This window comes from Ixodes scapularis, unplaced genomic scaffold, assembly GCF_016920785.2.
Source record: "Ixodes scapularis isolate PalLabHiFi unplaced genomic scaffold, ASM1692078v2 PGA_scaffold4__175_contigs__length_147842914, whole genome shotgun sequence".
NCBI lineage: Eukaryota > Metazoa > Arthropoda > Arachnida > Ixodida > Ixodidae > Ixodes > Ixodes scapularis.
This window is the reverse complement of record NW_024609879.1, coordinates 30,085,238-30,107,123: the sequence shown is the minus strand read 5'-3', so window position 1 is coordinate 30,107,123 and position 21,886 is coordinate 30,085,238. Positions and strand designations below refer to the sequence as shown.

At 44.4% G+C, this 21,886-nt stretch overlaps 1 pseudogene; it reads left to right on the top strand.

Moving 5' to 3' along the window:
- Positions 1-3,228: 3,228 nt before the first annotated feature.
- LOC120836236 lies at positions 3,229-21,750 on the top strand (annotated as a pseudogene).
- The last annotated feature ends 136 nt before the right edge of the window (positions 21,751-21,886 follow it).

The window sequence follows — 21,886 nt, the reverse complement described above, 5'->3', positions numbered from 1 at the left end:
CGTATTCTTGGCGGGTGCGCCGTCCAAACAAGCGACGACGTGAATGGAGGGACCACGCCACTCTTCCGAGCGTCATTGTGGACATGGCTCGCAGCGCTCTTTTTCAGCACTATCTCTAGATCGGACGAAAAAGGCAAAAAAAAGTTTAATTATTATTTAGTAAAAACAATACCTTTTCGCAAAACTTTTAAATAGTTTTGGCATCCAATGATAATTTCTGTCAACACTGGAAGTGTAGAATGAAACCTAAACCCAAAAATTAAAACGTCTAGCTATTAACAAATTTAAGGTAATTATTCCAATTAGCGTAATGATTATCCCACCATTTTATGTACTCTGAGACTGATAAATACATGGCAGGAAATCAAGCTACACAAGCACTTGGTCAAAGTGTAACCAATATATGTTCTAATCTCACTTGGAACCAAAACTTAGCGGATTGAAGGAGGATGCTCTACCTCTTTTTAAGTTGAACAACTTCCTACATGTCCCGGCTGATGTGTATGTCCTTCTCCTACCATTGTTACCACATGCTGATGCTCTCCACTGTGTATGGTGATGTAGAGTAAGTTGACGGTAATTTATTGACCATTTGGTGTCTTTCACTGCCGAAATACTTTATCAAGTATTCTTTACAAATTTTAAAAGTCGATTTTGGAATAATTTATTGTATGCATAAAAGATGTTTAAAAATATAGGTGACTGCAATTTTGTTTTGAATAATGGTGGCTTAAGTTATGTACAATACAAAAGAACTGCGAGTTTACTGATTACTTATCTTACGTTGTTGGGTCTACTATCAGACGGCACAGCCGGAGCTTGTGTGAATAGTTGACCCACATGTAACTCACCTGAGCGAAGGCCTTCCGCCAACGTGGCAGAGATTAACAGAAGAGCGAGGAGTCCCGACATGTCTTTTGAGTGCTCACCATCAACCGCGACTCCTCTTAATTTATGTACACTCGCCTTGGAATGGTAATGTTGAGTGCTACTGACACCAGTATATATATGTTCTTAAAAATTTTTTGATGGGGATCAATCAACACTTGATCATGTGGATGAGGCGTCATTTGTCACTGTGATTTGTGACATTTCTCAAGATTCTAGAGCTGCTTGTCAGCTCAGAGACATTCTTGCCTCACTAATCGCTTAGGCAGTCGTTGCTGTGTGACAGATTGTTTGCAGACCTTTGCATTGCCTCATCTAGATATTTTTGACGTCCCTGGCTTCCAACGTATGAAGATAATTTCAGTTGTGTAATTCCCTACAAACCCTGTTTTCAAGCACAGTAACCTCGCTCTCCCCCAAAGGTTCGCCTACCGTCGTTCGCATCGCGATTGTTTTCGAGAGGAAAGTCTTAATCACGATATTTTATTCTATACAGCCTTTGCCCCTCCATAAACTAGATTTAAATAGCAGCCTTTTCCCGGTATTTGAGACGATGGATGGTGGCCACGGGGAGAACAATGGGAGGGGATATCTTCATGATGGAGTTCTGCAAATGGAGGTGATCGATCTACTAAGTTTAGTGGCTTCAAACTAACAAACACTGAATTCAAATTATTTTAAAAATCAGGCCGCTTCTTAATGTCAGTCTTCAGGCGACTTTGTCTGAGAAAAATCAAGGGGGGTTATCAATGATTGTTCTTTTTTTTATTCTTATTAAAAAATATTATTTATTAATTTGCATCTTACATGCTTGTTAGATTTCTTTGTTTTATTTTACAGGTGTAGAAAATGCTGTACAATGTCACTTTGATGTAGCTCGATATAAAATGTAGGAACGCAGCCCACGGCTATACTACGGCCATCGCACTCGAAAACTTACAAGAAAACTGCGAAGCTGAAAGTAGCGTAGCGCTTATTCTCCACCCTGAACTTCTTAATAATTTGAATGGGCGATTTTGCTTTCGCATGTGTAGTTTTGAATTCATACATAATTACGCAGTTCTTTTCGCAAAGAAGAGGATACATTTGACAATCGCTACTGCTTAGAGCTTACGCCCCAAATTATTAAGATGATGATTCCCAATCTTCTGTTATAACACCTTAATAAGGGAAGAATACATCAACAGTTTAGGAATGTATTTAAGTTTTCACTTTGAATACATCCCTTAACCTTGAGCACTTAAAATATAATATTAAAAAAAAAACTTAGTTATTATGGTATGAAATAAAAATCACCTCAATACATCACTGTTGCCTGGGCAAAACTTCCAATCTTACTGTGTAACAAACTCAGCGAGATAAACAAACTCGCTTACACTGCTCTACGTTTAAACTTAGTCAAAATAGCTTTACAAGGTTTTTATTTTGTTCAAAACTTGAGAGTGATGCTGCTATATAAAGCCCCGCCCCCCAAGAAACGAATATTTTAACATAGCTTTATATTATTCACTACCGTTGCACAGGCTATATAGTGCCTGCCCAGGTAGCACGCCCGAGAAATGCCCAACTTGGGAAAACGTCTGGCAAACGTAAGGGCCCAAGTTTGGCCCAGTTAGGTTTTGGTCCATGGCGTACATCTGTTTGAAAGTACGTTGCCTAACTATAGCCCTATGTAAGCGATCCTAGGGCATGATGAAGTTCGGAAGTTCGGGGGGAGAAAAAAGTGGTGCGTTCGTTATAGTACTTAGGGCATGTGATAAGAATATGCATGACACTCCACGACTCGTTACAGTGTTCAAATTTGGAAGCTGCGTTTGCTTGTAGGAGGTACCCATGCGTGAGATGGGTGTATCCCAATCTCAGACGAGAGAGCACAACCTCAAAGAAGCGCTCCCTTTGTCGGCAACTCGCCCATTCCCGCAAGGTAAGTTTCACGCAATGAAGCGTGTTGTGTATTTCCGTGTCCCATTCTAACTGCCAGTTCTTCTGGATTGCTCTTTTGAGAGTGTGTTTGTAGTGAGTGTATGGGATATACTTGACATCCACTTGCCTCTCAATGCACTTACTGGCAGCTTCATCAGCATCGCCATTTCCCTGAATACGGACATGACTATAGTCTGTTGCAACTCAAGAAGGTAGGACGAGAGAAAGGAAGGCCGCGCAGGAGGAAGCAGACGGAACGCTGGAGAGAGGAGGAGGTTTCCCCCTCTCCTCTCTAGCGTTCCGTCTGCTTCCTCCTCCCCGGCCTTACTTTCCCTCGCCCTACCTCCTTGATTTGCTAGGACTATAGGCCCCCAACAGGAATCGATGTCTAGATGTGATTTTGCTGCAGTGTGCACAATGATCCGGAGCCTAGAAACGAAGGTATTTTTCGCTGCTTCCAAAGAAGCAAGCGCCTCTAATTCGCTGAAAGAGTCAGAGTAGGTAACAAAATACTGGGTAAAGTTTTCTGTAATACATTGAACAGCTAACCCTCAACATATAATTCTGCGGTAAAGATTGAGTCTCTGGCATCAAGATGCCTAACAACATCCCATATGTCTCGCTTATAAGAGCACAACCAACAACAGAATCACTCTTAGTACCATCTGTGAAGAAGCTCCTACACTCGCTGTACCTATAAGCAACCTGGGAAAACTCCTGCACCAGGGCAACAACAGGAGTTTGCCGCTTATCATATTTAATCAGAGTAAAATTGATTATGGGTGCTATGCACTCCCAAGGAGCTACTGCCAGTGGAAGTTGGGCAACTAGACTGAAACTGCCAAGGTTGTACGCCTGTGAACATGCTTTAATTCTCTGCGTAAAACGGGGTACGATAGATGGCTTGTTCTGGAATGGGGTTTTATATTGAAAATCCTGAATTGCTTCCTGGATTGGATGAGAAGGGATAGAGCGAATTCGTAAAACATACGGGAACTTAAATAAAATTTTATCTTTTTAAGTGAATATTCATTACTCTCGGCGTATAGGCTTGGAATAGGGGACGTCTGAAAAGCACCAGTGGAAAGCCTCAGACCTTGATGGTTGATCGGGTCCAACACCTGAACGGTAGATTGACGTGCGGATCCATACACTACGCATCCACAATCTAATTTTGAACGAACCAAGCTGCGATGGAAACAAAGGAGGCACTCCCGATCGCTACCCCAAGATTTGTGTGAAAGCACCTTTGGGAGGTTCATTGACCTTGAGCACTTCTGTTTCAGGCAAAGTACATGACTACGGAAATTAAGCTTTTGGTCAAATATCACTCCCAGAAACGTGTATTTATTATGAACAGGAATTGCCTGCGGCCTTAAAGTCAAACTAGGCTCTAGGATCATGCCCCTACGTAATGAAAAGTTACACAGACTGACTTCATTGGTGAAAAACTAAACCCATTGGCATCAGCCCACCTCATCACACTATTATTTCCCAGTTGAAGTTTTCTCTCGCAGACTGAAATGTTACACGAACAGCAAGAAATCTGCAAGTCATCCACGTAAAGAGAGTAGGAAAGTGATTGTGGGAGAGACTTTGCTATAAAGCTCCTTTTTATTGAAAATAGTGTTACGCTAAGGACACCACCTTGTGGAACTCCCTTCTCTTGGACAAAACTACGAGAGAAGGTTGTGCCAAGCTTGACATGAAAGTATATGTCTTCCAAGAAGCTTTTGATAAGTGAGAGCATTCGGTCAAGAATTCTATACGAGACAAGATCGTTCAAGATTCCATACCTCCATGTTGTGTCGTAAACCTTCTCCATACCAAAATAGACAAAAAACAGAATGCTGTCTATTAACAAAAACCTCACGAATAGTTCTTTTTCAGTCTGATTAGGTGATCTACCGTTGAGCTGTAAGCACGGAAACCGCACTGAAACTTATTGAGGAGAATATTTTCCTCTAGATAATAGACTAATCTTGAGTTTTCCATCAGTTCAAAGGTTTTCCCCAAGGAACTGGTGAGGGCTATGGGCCGGTAACTTGAGGGTAATGATAGATGTTTTCCTTGCTGGAGGAGCGGGATAACCTCCGGTCTTTTCCATGAATCTGGGAAGACACCTTATCACCAGATTTGGTTTAAAGTTCAAAATCGCTTGCAGGGTTTGGAAAGCAAATGCTTGAGCATACAGTAGTGAATCCGATCTGGTCCTGTGGAGGTATTTTTACTTTTATTTAAAGCTGCCTGTAACTCTCGAAAAGTAAATGGTGTATTATAAGGCTCTTGTAGTCCTCCAGAGCTATTTATTCTCTTCTTCTCTAGAACACTTTTATGCTTTAAAAATGCAGCTTTAAAAATGCAACGCGATACAGATGCAAATTACTCTCCTAGAATACTTGCCTGCTGCTCAAGACTAGGCAGCACACCACCTGGTAGAGCAAAAAGCGGCAAAGAGAAGGCCGAATACTCTCCATTAATCTTATGCACCTTACCCAGACAACTTTTACACTAGTGTGACCAGTAACGGAGGAGGTGTATTTGTTAACTGTCGTCTTTGTGGATTGACGACGAACATATCGAGCCTTCGCTCGAGCCTGTTTGAATGCTAAGACATTTGGAAACGTCGGGTACCGGCGTAGCACATCCCAATGAACAATTTAGTTTTTTCTTCCGAGTCTCTCTGCACTCCTTAGTTCACCAAGGTTTTGGCATAACGGGAAGGCGTGTAGAACACTGCGGAATAGCTTTATGAGCTGTCTCAACTATAGAGGCAGTAAAGAATTCGTAGGCATCATTCACAACCAAGACAACTAAGGTTTAAGCTCAGATGAACGTTCAAACATTGCCCAGTCTGCCTGGTCTGCTTTCCAGCGTGGCAAACGTGTCATGAGAGAGGATAAAGAAGCCATGCACCTTAAAATAATGTGGAAATGGTAGCTACCATATGGGTAACGATCCACATGCCATGAAAAGTTAGGAAAATTGTGGCAGTCCCAATGGAAAGATCAATGCGTGATAAAAGGTTTTGACAGCCAAAAAAGTTTAGGCTCACTAGTATTAAAAAGACAAAGTGTTTGTGAAAATAAGACAGTCTATCATTATCCCTCGGATGTCCTGACGTGTGCTTGGGAGGGATTCGACCCCGTCCATCTGGTACGCCTTTTTTCTGTTACAAAACCTGCATGAGGACCTCCCTGGTTGCTGGTGCTCTCTCCAGGAAATGAGGCTGAGAGCCTCGTTTTTTTTCCCTGGTAGGAGACCGTGCGGCCTGTACAAGCGCAGCAGGCGCTGGCCTGTCTTGGGACGTGAAAGCAGCTGGCGAACCCTCTTCGCGAAGAAAGCGAACCCGCTTCCCCTGGGTAGGCTTTGGGTTCCTGAGGGTGACAGTCAGATCTTCGAACAGAACCTGGGTTGCCCTCGACTTTATACGTGGCGCAGGACCCCGGCGCGCCACGTCGGCATACGAGCGTTGTGCAACGAATGACCAGCGTTTCTTGGCCTCAAGGTATGTAATGTTTTTTTAGCCTTCGAACCAAAGATTTCCTTCTCCTGCATCCATAGAGGACGAATACGAGAGTACGCTGAATAGGTGCCCTTGCACTTGGAGCAACACATAGGGTTTTCACAGATGTCTGTGACATGTTCGTTGCTGCCACACTTGGCACAAATCTCTCTTCCACGGCAGCTCTTAGACCCACGCCCGAACCGTTGGCACAAACACTTTGGGGGGTTCGGCATATAAGGACGGACACGGCAGTTCAGATAGCCTGCCTTCACTATTGCTGGAAGACTAGGCCGTTCAAAAGAAAGAATAAGATGTTTTGAGGGGATCTCCTGACCCTTGCGGCGAAGCATAATCCGCTTTACTGCCGTGACACCCGAGTTTTGTAGGCCTTCAAGAATCTCATCCTCGCTTACACCTAGGAGGTCTTTTACTGAGATGACACTACGCACAGTGTTCAACGTCCTGTGCGGCGTTACCGTGACGGAGGTCTCAACGATGCCTTTCATTTTCTGAATGGCCACACTTTGCGCTTGTGTGATAACTTCTACACGAAGGTCCCCAGAACTCAGCTTTTTTGCTTGGTAGGAGTGTACACTCAAGTGCTCAAGAGCTTTGGCAACAATGAGCATAGACAGCTTGGCGACCAGGCGTTGATCGTCTTCAGAGTTAACCACAAAAACTTAACATAGTGTTCTATTTCTGGTGCTTTGGCAATGACTTGGTCAGGGCAGTGCAGTTTGGATGGCTGCCTGGAATCGGGTTTAGAAAGAGAGGAAGCCATAAGAGGCGGGAAGTGTTCAGAATCCGCGGTGCACCACCGACCACCGAACCCAACTAGAGGTTGATAACGCACCATAACGAGAAGGGCTTGCCTGGACACGTTACGCCAGAGTGCTGCCGGAAAACTATAACCAAGTGTGCATCTGGACGAGGGCATTTGTCACCACCCAACGTTAGCTCTTGCCGCCAAAGGAGAAATAAGAAAGAGGAGGAGAAGTAAGAAGGATGGTATAGGAAGAAGAGGTGGAGAAAGGCGACTGACTGAATCATCCAGGACGGGCCAAGCCAGGACACCCGTCAACGTGAAGCAGGGGTCGAAGCGGTGTATTGTCTCGCCCGAGGGGCCCCGAAGGGTCCAAACATACCCCGGGCTCAGCTCAACCACCAGCATTCCCTTTTCCCTGGACACGGTTTGAGCCACGCATAGCCAGACGTGGGTGTGCGAACCCTTATGGCACGAGGTTCGTAGTAACTCCACTCACCAAGCCCCTACGAAAGTAGGTGCCCCCTGCGTGCGGATATGGTGGTCTACGTGACTGGGGTCCGTAGTGACGCTACTCACCAAGCACCTAGCACTTAAGTTGGAGGCGCCCCTCGCGGGGCTTGGGGTCCGTGGAGACGCGACTCTCCAAACACCTGCTTTTACATGTGCCCCCAGCGGGGAATGCAATTGAATGCAAAGGTGCAAGCGAGTTTGACAAGACTGGCGAGAGTAGTTCCTGGAGAAAGGGACTAAGGGGGACAAAAGTCAATCAAATCTCCAAACACAGCTAGGTGACTGGTGCGCGACCGAAAAAATCCTCCTGGTCCGTTTATCGAATCCGGGACCTCTCAATTTCCAGTGGAGCACTCTAACAACTCAGCTAACCAGGGGTTACACGTCAGTTGAGCAGATGGTTTCTATCAGCTGCCACTAGTCTAATATCAATAAGGGTGAAAGGCTTGCATTTTAACTCTATCGAATTTATCACATATGCAGAGCACGCATTTAAGAATGCAATAGGCCGCGGCCCCTAGCGGTTTTATTCACTCCCACAAAGAAGTTGCCCCCTTAGTGTTCGGTCATTTCATCAAGAGTTTTCCAGTGACTTCATTCGCCACAGCCGTTCTTTCCATATGAAGGCCGGCTGTTCGTCTTTCGAATTTATAAAGATTTGCATAGGCAGAACATACGTATTTGTGATCGTTAGGCAGTAGCTTAAATTTAAAATTTGCAAACATTTATTTGCTAATATTAGACACTACGCACCATCAGACAATTTCTTGGGCGATATTTCCCTTGTAAAGGCTTTTTTTTGTATTTTTAGGGCGTAAAAATATTCGCTAATTTTTCCAATCGCAGTTATAACTGAAGGTTTAAAATTTTCTTATTTCTTGTGTGTGCGCTTAAAACGTGACTTTTTATGTTGTTTTGGGAAAGTATTGACTTAAATCAGTCAAAAACAGTTAGATATTACAACACTTTGTTCTCAATTTAATAAAAACAGTAATGCTCAAAATTCCCGAATTTTGTTTTAGTTTTTTTAATATAACTTTAGAATGCTTTTGAAGTTCTGTAATAGCTTTCATTAGTGGAGAAAAAAAACTTGTTGACGTCAGAAATGATATGTTTGGGCGTTTCGTAGAAGACTCTTAAAAATGCCTAAAAAGAAAGCGGCTTATAAAAAACATACCTCCTTCCAGGAACAAGCTGCCAGCCACGGCTGACGTCAATAATTGCTTAAAAACGTACTAATTAGCTAAAGAAGTGCTTAACATTGAGTAATGAACCCTTTAATTTGTCAAAATAGACAAATGATTTCTATGAGAAACTTGCTAACCATTTTCGGGAACCACAAAAACAAATAATTTTCGAATGATATAAAGCAATGACAAATTTTGAAGTGTTAAAACAAATAGTCGCTCAATTTGAACGCATTTTTAGGTTTCGGTGTCCTAGTGGAGTGTGTCTTTCCGTCCGCGGTCTTGTTGCGTGGTGTCGCCTCGCCTCGCCTCAGCTATAGTAAGGGCGAAGTATGGCGCACGTGTGTTCCGCGTCTCGGCCACCGGGAAGAAGGGCCGCGGTCGCAAAGATGCACTCCGAGAACAATGCGAAACGCAGAAATGCGTTCATATATATATCGTTTTTGTTCGGAACACCGGAAAATGCTGCCAGGTGCCTTATGTCCATTTAAGTGCGTTATTTAGTGAATCTTTCTAATGTTCAACAAGCTTCTAACTTAGACCATATATTTTATTGTCTCTAGTTACAACGTGCATTATAAATGTTTACTTTATTATTTAGCTAATTAGTGTGTTTTTGCAGAACTGGACGTCCGTTGATGCTAACAATTTATTCACGGAAATAATTTCTTTTTTTCCTGAGCAGCCTTATGTTTATGGATTTTCGAAATCGTCCACTGAAACACCTCGTATATAAACTACATTTAACACTTAGACAAGCTGAAGAATTGAACTAAGGTTCATTTTATAAACTTATACAAACAGTCGGGGACCACAACTTTGAACACCAGGAGTGGCCGCCGATGTTGAGTACCGAACCCCTTGACGCCGCGAGTGCTGACAAGACCCTCGCAGGGACAGCGATTCGCCCGCTGGCGGAAGCCAAGCTCCGATTCTCGGAAACTTCCCGCGTGTCGTTTCTGCGGAAGCAGCGGCACTAAAAAGCTGCCAATATCCGCAAATCCTCGCTCAGCTAGCTTTTCACAACATCGTGTCTTAGATGACCAATGACGAAATACAGCCTGTCTCTCATGGTCCTAGGTTCCGGCGTGATATCCGTCATTTGTACTCTACGGAGGGCGGAGCAATCTCCAAACGATTTGATGTTCTTTGGAACGCTTTGGAACACTTTGAAACGCGAGAGAGAGAGGTGGGGGGGGGGGGGGGCGAACAGCGTTTTGACACTTGTTAGCGTTTTTTCCTGCTGAACAGCTAAACAAATTCTTCGTATTAGGATACACAATAGAAAAAGGTGCAGTTTCAAACACCATTAAACATGTAGGTGTTCAAACAACCTAAAGTAAGGTGTAATGTTCTAACTCTCTAAAATACGGTGTAATTTTCTAACACCCTAAATATAGGGTGTAATAGGTTACACATGTCAGACAAGCCTTCGTGGGTGAGCAAAGAACCCTCCCGTTTATTCAGACACCAGTGAATATATACAGATGATTCGGGTCATGTGACCAGTGATAACAGTTCGCGAGGAATCGGCCCGTCGGCGCGTTATCAGGATGACACCACATCTTCTCCTTTTCTTTAGGTAGGAAAACATAACAAATCGGTCTTTGTCGTAAACAAAGTAGTCATTAATTCCAAGTCTTTTAGGAATCTTAACACCACGCCCGGATCGCGTCGTTACACCGTGTGACGCGGTTTCACCCGTTGGGGCAGTCTGTTGAGTGCTGGTCGACGGATGATCGGACGTGCAAGGCTCGCTTGGCGGTGTGGTCTCCCCAGACTTGCTTGCATCAATGGTGGTCTTGCCTGCGGGCTCGGCAGGTTGTTGACACTCAGGCTGTGCAGCAGGATCGTTGTCCGGCAGCAGAAACAGGTGACGGCGGTTCCTACGGAAGGTGCCGTCCTTTGTCCTGACCCAGTAGGACCTTGGTGTGTCCCCAGGGCGAGGGATGGTACCCGTAGCACTTCTGTCTCTCAGTCACGCTTGGTTGCCTGCAGAAAGACTGCGCAAAGGTCTGGCCGCGTGACGCTTGTCAAAATATTTTTTTTTTGTTTCCGCCTATACTCCTCATCTCTCTTCTTCCAAAAAGAGTTTACCGTGCGAGGTTTGAGTAAAGATGAAGCGCAAGGCACTCTTGAGCGAAGTCGTCGGCTCATAAGACGTTGTGCTGGACTAAAACCTGTAAGCCCAGGGGCGTTCCTGTAGTTCAGCAGCGCAAGGTAAGGGTTTTCTGCTTTCTTGAGGAGCTGTTTTAGAGTCCTTACCATACGTTCAACCTCACCGTTTGCTTGCGGGTAGCGAGGGCTGGTTGTCACGTGCTTGAACCCGTACGTCCTCGCAAAGTCTTGAAACAAACCCGATGAAAACTTTGGCCCGTTGTCCGAAACCACGGTCTTCGGAATCCTCCCAAGCAGCACCAAAAAGTGAATTTCGATCGGCCGACGGTTGGCCAGTGTCTGGACAGCTTGGCCACTTTAAGTGCTTGGCCACCGGAGACATAAACAAGGCCGGCAAGGGTCCGGCCACAAACTAGCTGTTTTTAGCTTGTCCGCCGGAGGCATAAACACTGCCGGCAAGCGCCTGGCCAGAAGTGCTCATTTTCAGCTTGGACGCCGGAGACATAAACACGGCCGGCAAGTGTTCGGACAGCAGTGGTGATTTTCAGCTTGGCCGCCGGGGACATAAACACGGTCGGCAAGTGTTTGGCCAGCAGTGGTGATTTTGAGCTTGGCCGCCGGGGACATAGACACGCCCGGCAAGTGTTTGGCCACAAGTGCTGATTTTCAGCTTGGCCGCCGGAGACATAAACACGGCCGGCAAGTGTTTGGCCAGTAGTGCTGGTTTTCAGCTTGGCCGCCGGAAACATAAACACGGCCGGCGAGTGTTTGGCCAGCAGTGCTGATTTTCAGCTTGGCCGCCGGAGACATAAACACGGCCGGCAAGTGTTTGGCCACCTGTGCTGATTTCCACCTTGGCCGCCGGAAACATAAACACGGCCGGCGAGTGTTTGGCCAGAAGTGCTGATTCTCAGCTTGGCCGCCGTGGACATAAACATGGCCGACAAGTGTTCTGCCAAAAGTGCTGATTCTCAGTTTCGCCGCAGGGACACCCATAATCTAAACGTTCATCGCGTTGACGAAACTTTGTTATAACGACGGGCAGCGAGTGAAGCATCACGAGCGAGTGGTTGGCAGAATATTAGTGCGTGCATCGCGCGAACACCGTTAGCGCAAGCAAACGATCACCGTTTTATTTAGTTTTTTTTTTCGTTAGACTTGAAAGGCTATTGTCTTAACTAGCACTGTCGTGTGATATGTTCATTTGGAACATTATACTAGAAGTGGGAAAATATTGTGCCCGTCGTTGTTCTATGAAAATAAAATACGAAAGCAGCGCCGACGTCATCTTCGCGTTAACTATACCGCTCTGTCGCCGCGCGGCACCCTTAGTGCGAATGCCACATCCGCGATTTTTCGGTTACCGCTCCACATATTCACTTCCCAACTGCACTCGAAGAAAAAAAAGTTGTAGTCGGGTGCATCGGGCGCAGATGCTCCCCTTTCCTGGAAGACGCACCTTCCGTTACCCAGCCAGTGTACCTGTATACCGACCATAAGCCCCCTTCTCTACCTTAAAAACCTATAGGTGTATCAATGCACTCAGCTTAGTAAACCGCCACGCTAGCCACGCACCCCGATCAGCTTGTGCTTGAATCGGATAAGATTGGATATTTCAGACTTTGTGTTTTGGAAGAGCCTAAACAAGACGTCTCTCATATATTGATTAAACTTAAGCTAGTCTCAGTAATGTTTCATATAGGTGCTAGGATACTGATTTCCTGAGCCAAGGAAAGCTAAAAGCTTCGGTTAAAACCGCAACGGAAATGTTATAAATCGAGCCACACGTAAAAGAAAAAGAAAATGAACATCTCGACCTAGATGTGCAGAACGCTGGTTTTGTTGTTAACAACGTGATCGTTGGCGGGTGGTGGGCAACGCCGTGACGCTATTGACGCTATCGTGGTGATTGACGCCAGTGATGCTCGGCCGTACCACACAGTAAAAGTTTTTACACCTTTAAGGGTGTAAAATGGGTGTTGTAGCAACTTACACCCTCGGCTACACCTTTTTAACAACCTAAAACTAGGAATACAACCTCATAATTTTACCGAAAAAGGTGCTGTTTCGTGTTACACCCTACATTTAGTGAAGAATGTGAGAAGGGTGTAGAAGAGGGTGCTAAATAAATAATGTGAAATGGTTTTGGAAAGCTTATATATGGCTCTGTACATAACGTACAGGTAAGATTTCTGCTTGAAAAGCAACAGTTGTTAGCAGTCTAGTTTCTTATAATGTCAGTTGTAATTCATGCAAATAGCTGATAATTAAGTGCCTCTTTTGCATACAATTTTTATGTTTGAAAACAAAATTTTATATATGAGTTCATATTTAATTTTCTTACAAATCACTCCATGCTCAGAAACCGGAAAGTAGGGTGAAATGCTATATACTAGCATTTTTTACAAATAATGATTGATGGAAGTCTACAGTAAGAAAATTAGTTACTCTCGAGTTTATATCTGGCAACATGAAATCAAAATATTGTGAAAATGTTTGACAAATATTCATGACATGCTGCTAGAACCTGTCTCATGACCATGTCAACCCGAGTAAAATATTCATTTGAGAATATGGTGACATGCACAAAAACTCACACACATAAAGAGGCAAATCCCATAATAAACCAGGCCGCGACATCCCATAAAAAATGGCCTATGGTCGTCTATGGGAAATTCAATGGGAGGCTATCACCCCCTGTAGCTTCGCATGGTCGGCCTTAAAAATTTATAGATACAGCTACAGCCAGCTATAGAAAAGTTTAGGGCCCTGTGTCTAAAGTCTCAGGGCTATGTTTCAATAACAACAACAACAATAATAATAATAATAATAATCAATAAGTTAGTGTTTTAACAGTGTCCAGGGACATCCAATTGTTCTTGCGGGCGCAGTGCAATAGAACGAACAAACGGACGCTTGCGCGCTCGCAGTCGCACACATACACGCGCGCTCGCAGTCGCACACATACACGCGTGCACGCACGTACACACGCATGCACACGCGCAAACCCACGCCCGCGCGCAGACGCACACGCACGCACAAACGGAAACGCACACGCGCATGCACGTGAACGCATCCACACGCGTGCGCACAAACACACGCACGCGCCTGCACACACGCACACGCAAACAATTACGACGAAGGAAGCATTGCTTGAGTTAGTTTCGGTTTCGGTTTACACAAAAAAGAAAAAACCTAAAGTTTAAATAAAACCTAAGATTTACTCACTTTTTGTAATGTTTTACATTATTTATTTAGTGAAATTCTTATTGTTACTAATATAATTTATTTTGCTTAGTATAGTTCTAAAAAAATAGCAATAAATAAAAAGGAAAAGAGACTCTTGAAGACTGCGCAAGACCATCTCTATGGCTCTGTGTTTTTTTTTTTCGTCTTCGTCCCCTGTTTGACAAAGCTTGAAACCAAATCATCACTCAACTCGCTTCCCTTTCTTCTACGTGTTTGCCGACTTTGCCGCACTGCCAACCTCTCCCCCTTCCTCCCGCTACCCAACAACGCATGGGCAGATTCCTCCGGAGTCGGTTAAGGCGTAGATGTTCGGGACTGTGCGCAGGCAATCATCGGCCCTCTGCGGAGGCCAATATACCTCCGGGAAGGACTCGCCGTGTTATGGCGCCCGTGTATTGCCGAAAAAAGGACTATTCTACACACGGAGAACAGAACTTTGGCTCTCGCGCCGCGCCGCGGCCATGGACGAGGTTTGCCTTGGGGCTATTGCCAGTGCCATTTTTCTTCATTTATTTATTTATTGACATTTATTGAAACCTCGGGGAACCTTTCGGACGTGCCCTCGATCTTTCCGCCGCCCTCAGCACGAGAAGGAAAGTATGTCTCGCGCCGAGAGCGTGAGGACTGGATGGTCTAATAAGTCTAATAGTCTAAAATCTAATAAGTCGCCGCGTATTGACGGAATTTCAATCAATGAATTACGTAGGTCGTTCGAAGTCCTCAAAACTGTTTTACTATCAATTTTAAACGGTATCATTTATAGTGGAGTCATTTCCTTAAAATTGAAAACGGCAATCGTTATCCCGCTTTTCAAAGCTGGAGCGCGAAACAATATTGAAAATTATCGTCCGATTTCAATTTTACCTTGTATTGCTCAGCTGTTAGAAAAACACTTGTGCTTGGTCATGACACGCTTTTTGGATAAGCATCGTATTATGTCGCCCTCTAAGTACGGTTTCGTGCAAGGTCGAGGCACTCAAGTGTTACTTGAAGATTTTTCTGATTTGCTGAACTCGTCGTTTGAGCGGAATCAAGTCGCGTGCGCGTTATTTCTAGACGTCAGTAAGGCATTCGATAGTGTATGTCATCGTCTGTTGCTAAATAAGCTGTCAATGGTGGGATTTCGCGGTTCCTTTTATTGCTGTTACAAAATTTTCTTCAGGATAGGCGCCAATGTGTTTCGATTGAACAATTTCGAAGTAACTTCTCGATAATTAAAGCTGGTGTTCCGCAGGGTTCAGTACTTAGTCCTTTATTATTTAATATTTATGTGAACGATCTTTCTAGTATCGTGCCCACTTCAATATTTCAATATGCGGACGATACTGTAATTGTAGCCTGCGCTTCTAAGTATTTGCACGCAATCGCTTTGCTTCAAAATGCGGCAAATAGGGCAATGGACTGGTTTGATGCAAATTTAATTTCTATTAATACGACAAAAACTCAACTAATTTGTTTTCATAGCCCATTAAAACGAGTCAGTCTCACTTCTCCGCTTTTCTTGCACACGTCTAATTGTCTTAATTGCGCGTGTACCCCTGTGAATTACACATCTACAGTTAAATACCTTGGTTTGATTTTTGATAGCGATCTTGCCTGGAATTCACAGCTCGCTCAAATCTGTAAGAAGCTTCGCGCGGTGTCTTGTTTGATGTACAGTGTTAGATACGTTATGCCATTATCCGTTCGTAAGGTTATCATTCATGCCCTGGGCTATAGTGTGCTTCGTTATGAAATAACCGTGTACGGCCACTGTGCCCTTCGATGGAAAATAAGAATCAATTCAATTTTGCGTTCTTTGTTAAAAGTTATTTCTTATGATTTAAGTCTTGATAAAGATACTGACGTATTTAGAGCATTATGCTTTCCGGATTTCGACTCTCTGTTGATAGAAACTGTTGTTTTCCGTCATTTCTGGAATAGTTCTTTTAAAGTACCTTATGCCCCAGCCCGTTGCCGAAGGCCAAAAAAACGTTACTGTATACCTCGATCGGTGCAGCACAAGATATGGCGAACGCATGCGCCGTTACTATGTTCCCTCGTATTTTAACAAGATTCCTATGAGTATTTTTTGTGCTAGTACAAAATACAAACTGAAAAAAGCGCTCAGAAATAGAATTGTATAAAGATTTCTTTTCTGTGTGTGTCATAGCTTGATTTATCTATGTGGGGTTTTTGTGTTTTACTGTCATTGCTTTATTTTGTCACTGTCTGCCAGGCACTACCTTTCAAGCCCGATGAGGCTTCGGTAGGCCTGAATCTGTACATGCTATTTTTTCATTCAATAAAAGTATTATTATTATTATTATGGCCCGCCGGCTCGCCATCGAGTGTCAAGCGCGCAACGGCAGGTCGGCGGGGCTCATGACCGACGGTACCCATTTTATTGACATATCTTCATTAAGAGAAAGAAGAGAAACGGCACTGGCAGTATCCCAAGGCAAAGCTCGTCCATGACCGCGGTGCAGCGCTAGACCCAAAGCTGTGTTGTCCATGTGTAGAAGAGTCCCTTTCTCGCTAATGCAAGCGCACCAGAGCATGACGAGTCCTTCCCAGTGGTATATTGGCATTGGCAAAGGGGCTATGATTGCCTGCGCACAGTCCCCTACAAGTACTCCTAAACCGACTCCAGGGGCATCTGCCCATACGCTCTCGCTGGCCGATCACAGGATCGGCCAGCGAGAGACGTGCGCTTCGATAACCATAGGCAATTGCTTGGAAATAGCAAACATGACGTAGGTGTAACATGGCACAACAACGAAGACTAAGGAAAGGAACGAACAAAATATGACAAATGTTTACAGCTTTCTATGTTGTTCGTTCCCCTCCCTAGTCTTCCTTTTTGTGCTATTGGATTTACAATATGTTTGACTTTCACCAACTAGCCCAGCTCTCAATCTTATGTTTACTCTCTCCCACTAGCCCAGCTCTCAATTTTATTACTATATTTCACTTAGCAGTATTTTACTAGAGGATGACTATAGTTCTGCTCCTTCCTTTAGAGTGGGCGAAGACTCGTCTGCAAGTGTTAGGTTGAAATCAACTATAGCGACGAGAAGGTGCGAATGTTTTTTTCCGGCACACAGTGGGAACTTTCTTAGGGTTGTTTACAAACGCTGCCGAACAACAAAGTGGTAATGTTTATTTTAATTTTTATTATATAGAATGCGATGACGATGATCCCCGAGTAGCGGAAGTAACCTGTATGCGCGGGTATCAAACAATATAATGTAAGTAGATGCAATGATCAAGCATTGGAGCTAGAAACGCGTGCAACTTTTGACCAATTAAAAAAAAAGTATTAAGACGTTTCTAAGTTTCTTGAATTTCATGTTGTTGGATATCTGGGACTATTTTAAACCGTTTATTATAACAGCTGTATAGCATTTCAATTAAAGAAATTATTGGGAAAACCGAAATAAACCGGTTTTTAGGAACTTGTAACTGGTAACCGAAACCGTAAAAATTAAAACCGTAAAAAACCGAAACGAAACCGTTATCAAGAGGAAGCCGTAACCGTAACCGTAACCGAAACGTTATATTTTTCGGTTTGAGTCCCTGGTTCGAGCTGTGTACCCTTTTGCGTCACCCGAAGGCTGGACTCTTGTGTATACCAATCTTCTAGTGGCCCTAACACGGGTCTTCACAATTCGGGCAATCCGGGACCTGTGTACCTACTGTTGGGCTATTTCCGACAACAGGACACAACCAATTTGCGAAGGTAAGTGTTGCATTTTGGTCTCTCCTTTTCAGTGCACGCAAGAAGGTGCCTGTGTGTTTGCGTTAGTGCGTGCGGGCCTGGGTGTGTCGGCATGGGCGCTGGATTACACATGTACGCGGGCCGTTCGCGCGTAAGAAAAGCCTCGCTCGCAAATATTTCAGAGCATAGATCGGCACGCCCGGCTGGAAAAGTGCAACATGATTTAGGGTAACCCACCATTAAAGAAAATCACATAAAAAGATCGAATGCGACAGCTGCCTAACTCGTAGCAAGTGTTTTCATCATATCACTCACTTCCCTGCATGCAGGGGAGCGCGGGAAACCGTTTATATTTGTTCAGTACTATGACAAGGCTGTCAGCTTTCCTAACACGCTGTGAGCGACCTAGCTTGCATCTTAACTTTGGCCTAATTTTAATGATCAAATGCACTAGATGAAACTAAAATATGAATTGCAATCAAGAAGTGTTAGCTATCTAAAAAGAAAAGGGGAGTAGGAGGGTACACACATCGTACAATTTTGCCTTTTTAAGAAATTTTGAGTATGGGGCATGTTGCTCGATGGAAGGCACAAAGCATCATTCAATTCAATGCATAAGAAATCTTAAGGATAAACTTAAGATTTCTTTTGCACTGCATTCCTTCAACAAATGTGGGCTTACTGAATACACACTTGATAGATATTTTTAAAACTTTTATTACACCCAAATGAAACCCAAATACTCCTAAGTTCCATCATTGTCGGGGTGAATAGCTGATGGAATCAGCTTTACTTAGCTGAGAGTTTCACATATTTTTTTGTGACTATGGATTATTCTTTAGTTATTCAACTCGGTACAGTGAGAGTGACAATGCTGAGTAACACAGAAGAAATCAATATTTTAAATCATCCATTTCATTAGGTCTGGGACGGAGGAGCAGTGTGCAGAAAAATACCTGCTTCTCCAGGAGATATCCGACCTTGCACGAGAGTTTGGACACCGACCAAAGACTGCACCAATGAAAGGGCGCTCAGGAGCAGCCGCCTGCAAGCGCAGACCACAATCATCAGCTGCTGCACAGGAGCGAGCAGCGAAGGCAGCGATGGATGCAGCCGTGGCCAGCACCGCCCACTTGCCAGTGCCATAACGTCATGGTCGATGCGGATGAGGAACCAGAACAGTATGCTAATAACACACCTTATTCTAGCAGGAAATGGAAGTTCATTGCAACTCATTCCTGTCTTTACTTAGTTATGCATTTCAGAGAGTGAACTTTAGCAGAACAAAGCATGTGCCAACCAAACAGAAAAGGGGTTTAGGTTGGTTAGGTAGAAAGTATTCTTCTAGAAGCTTCTGGATAATAGCCATTGTTTCCTGAAAAGGTGGTTAAGAAGCAAAGCCTCTTAGCAAGCTATTAATGGTCACACTGAGGTTTCTGGGAAGTCATTTTCGAGAGGTGTGGATGAGGACGACCCAACAGGCACGTAGCCAGGATTTTTTTTCTGGGGGGGGGGACCCGCCCATGACAAAATGCTGTATGATGGAAGGGGAAGAGGAGGTCCCATCAAAATGGAAGATTTCGCGGAGGGGGAGGGGCGAGCCTCATGCCCCCCCCCCCTGGCCACGTGCCTGCGACACATTAATGTACACCCTATGCAACATCATTGCACTCTCTGTTTAGTCTAAGCTCTTGAGCTCCCACTTCACTCTTGCTCGCTCCCTCTTCAGTTATTTGCCAGCCTATATAGCCGAGGTACTCAAATATATATTAAGCCCTCGCCTTACAACACCTCTCCTGAGAGGCCGAGAGGCAGCCCTTCTTAGCTAGCTATGTAAAATATGAAGCAGAAATGCTACAGATTAATTTCATTTTACTTCTTTCTTTCTACCATCCCCAGACCGTGGTGAGGGGGGTTCACCAGCGTTGAACGTCCTCATGCAGGCTCATATGGAAGATGCCGAGAGAGAGAGGAAGAAGATAACTTGGTAGCCCCCCCCCCCCCCCAAGCCTCTCAGGAACACTGACAACGCCCCAAGTGGTGTTTTATAGAGGTTTTATGCGCGACACAGGGGACAATTAGAAGCGAGTAGACACGGACAAGCGCAAACTTTCAACTACTTTATTCGTGCGCAATCGACCACGAACATCCAGAAAGAGCATGCGCAGCACGCTACACAGACGAAAAAAAACACAACCCCCCCCCCCCCCCCCCCGAAAATAGATAGTAAAGTCATCCACCAAGACACATTCCACGATAGTCATTATCGAACCAGCAACCCGGATAAAAACTGCACTTCACTTTCAAACAAAGAAACCGAGGTATCGCTAACACAGTCATGGTTCTTCTTTATATAAAAAGCTTCCATCACTTCTCTGGCTGTGCTGTCTTTGCTTCTACTCAAGATCCTAATCTCCTGAAATCGCGCATCACACCCACAGTCGGCACAGTGAGTAGGCAAGTGTGCATTTCCTTTATTCCTGATCGACAATTCATGTTCCCGTGCGCGGTGATTAACGCAGCGACCAGCTTGACCAATATATACTTTCCCACACGAGAGCGGAATCTCGTATACCACCGCTGTGGCACAATCCACAAACGGTCGGACGTGCAAAAAGCACGCCCGACCGTTTGTGGATTGTATATAGTATATATTGGTCAAACTGGTCGCTGCGTTAATGACCGCGCACGGGAACATGAATTGTCGATCAGGAATAAAGGCAATGCACACTTGCCTACTCACTGTGGCGACTGTGGGTGTGATGCGCGATTTCAGGAGATTAGGATCTTGTTTAGAAGCAAAGACAGCACAGCCAGAGAATTGATGGAAGCTTTTTATATAAAGAAGAACCATGACTGTGTTAGCGATACCTCGGTTTCTTTGTTTGAAAGTGAAGTGCAGTTTTTATCCGGGTTGCTGGTTCGATAATGACTATCGTGGAATGTGTCTTGGTGGATGACTTTACTATCTATTTTTTTTTTGTCTGTGTAGCGTGCTGCGCATGCTCTTTCTGGATGTTCGTGGTCGATTGCGTACGAATAAAGTAGTTGAAAGTTTGCGCTTGTCCGTGTCTACTCGCTTGTAATTGTCCCCTGTGTTGCGCATAAAACCTCTATAAAACATCATGAGCCAACTAGGCCAACAACAAGTTTTAATTGGCCCCAAGTGGTGCAGGTACCAACGAGAACCTGCCACTTACACCCACACCGACGTCCAGACCTTCAGGTGCCAGGCGTAAGTGAAGAAAGATAGTTCAAATTACAGTGCCGAATGTCACCAGTAGCTTTACTATCATGAAAGGGACCAAAAAAACCACTTATACATTTAATTGGCTAGCATACCTTCCTTAATGCTTGTTAAACTAGCAATAACCATTAAAAACTGAAGGCACAGAACCAGGCTTTCTAACTCCAGCGTTGAAATGGCATTTCTGGTGGTATCTCAGAGCAGTGACAATTGGACAGTAAAATATACTCCTGCATCATCATATTCTTGACACAGTATTTTTTTAACACAGGAAAAAGAAGGCAACAGTCGTCCGAGAGGGACTTTCTTGAGCGCCGGTCAGAGCAGGAACTCGCAAAGGAAGACAGACGTTTTGCCCTCGACGAAAGGGACATGGCGCTGAGAGAGATGGAAATGTCGGTGGAGCAACTCAAGTATCAAGATGCCAAGGACTGCGCTGAAGGACGGCCGGCTCTGGTGAAAGGAAGGCGGGCACAGGCCGACGAGCGACAGTTCCAAGCAGAAGAGTGAAATATTCAGATGGAGGAAAGGGGCAGAGCAGCGGAAGAAAGGCGATTGCTGGTTGCTCAGCCGTAGCTGTGAATTGAGCTCCTGACAAGACAAATTCAAAAGCAGGGTTGCAGATTTAAGGTAATACATGCTGCTAAAAATTAAGCCCGAATTGAAACACAGCACGCTAAACCTAAATATGTGACTTAACAAGACATTGTACTGATAGGTAAACAAATTATCCAAGAACACTTCATTATTGCACTCATCATCACAATGAACTACTGCAATATATATTTAA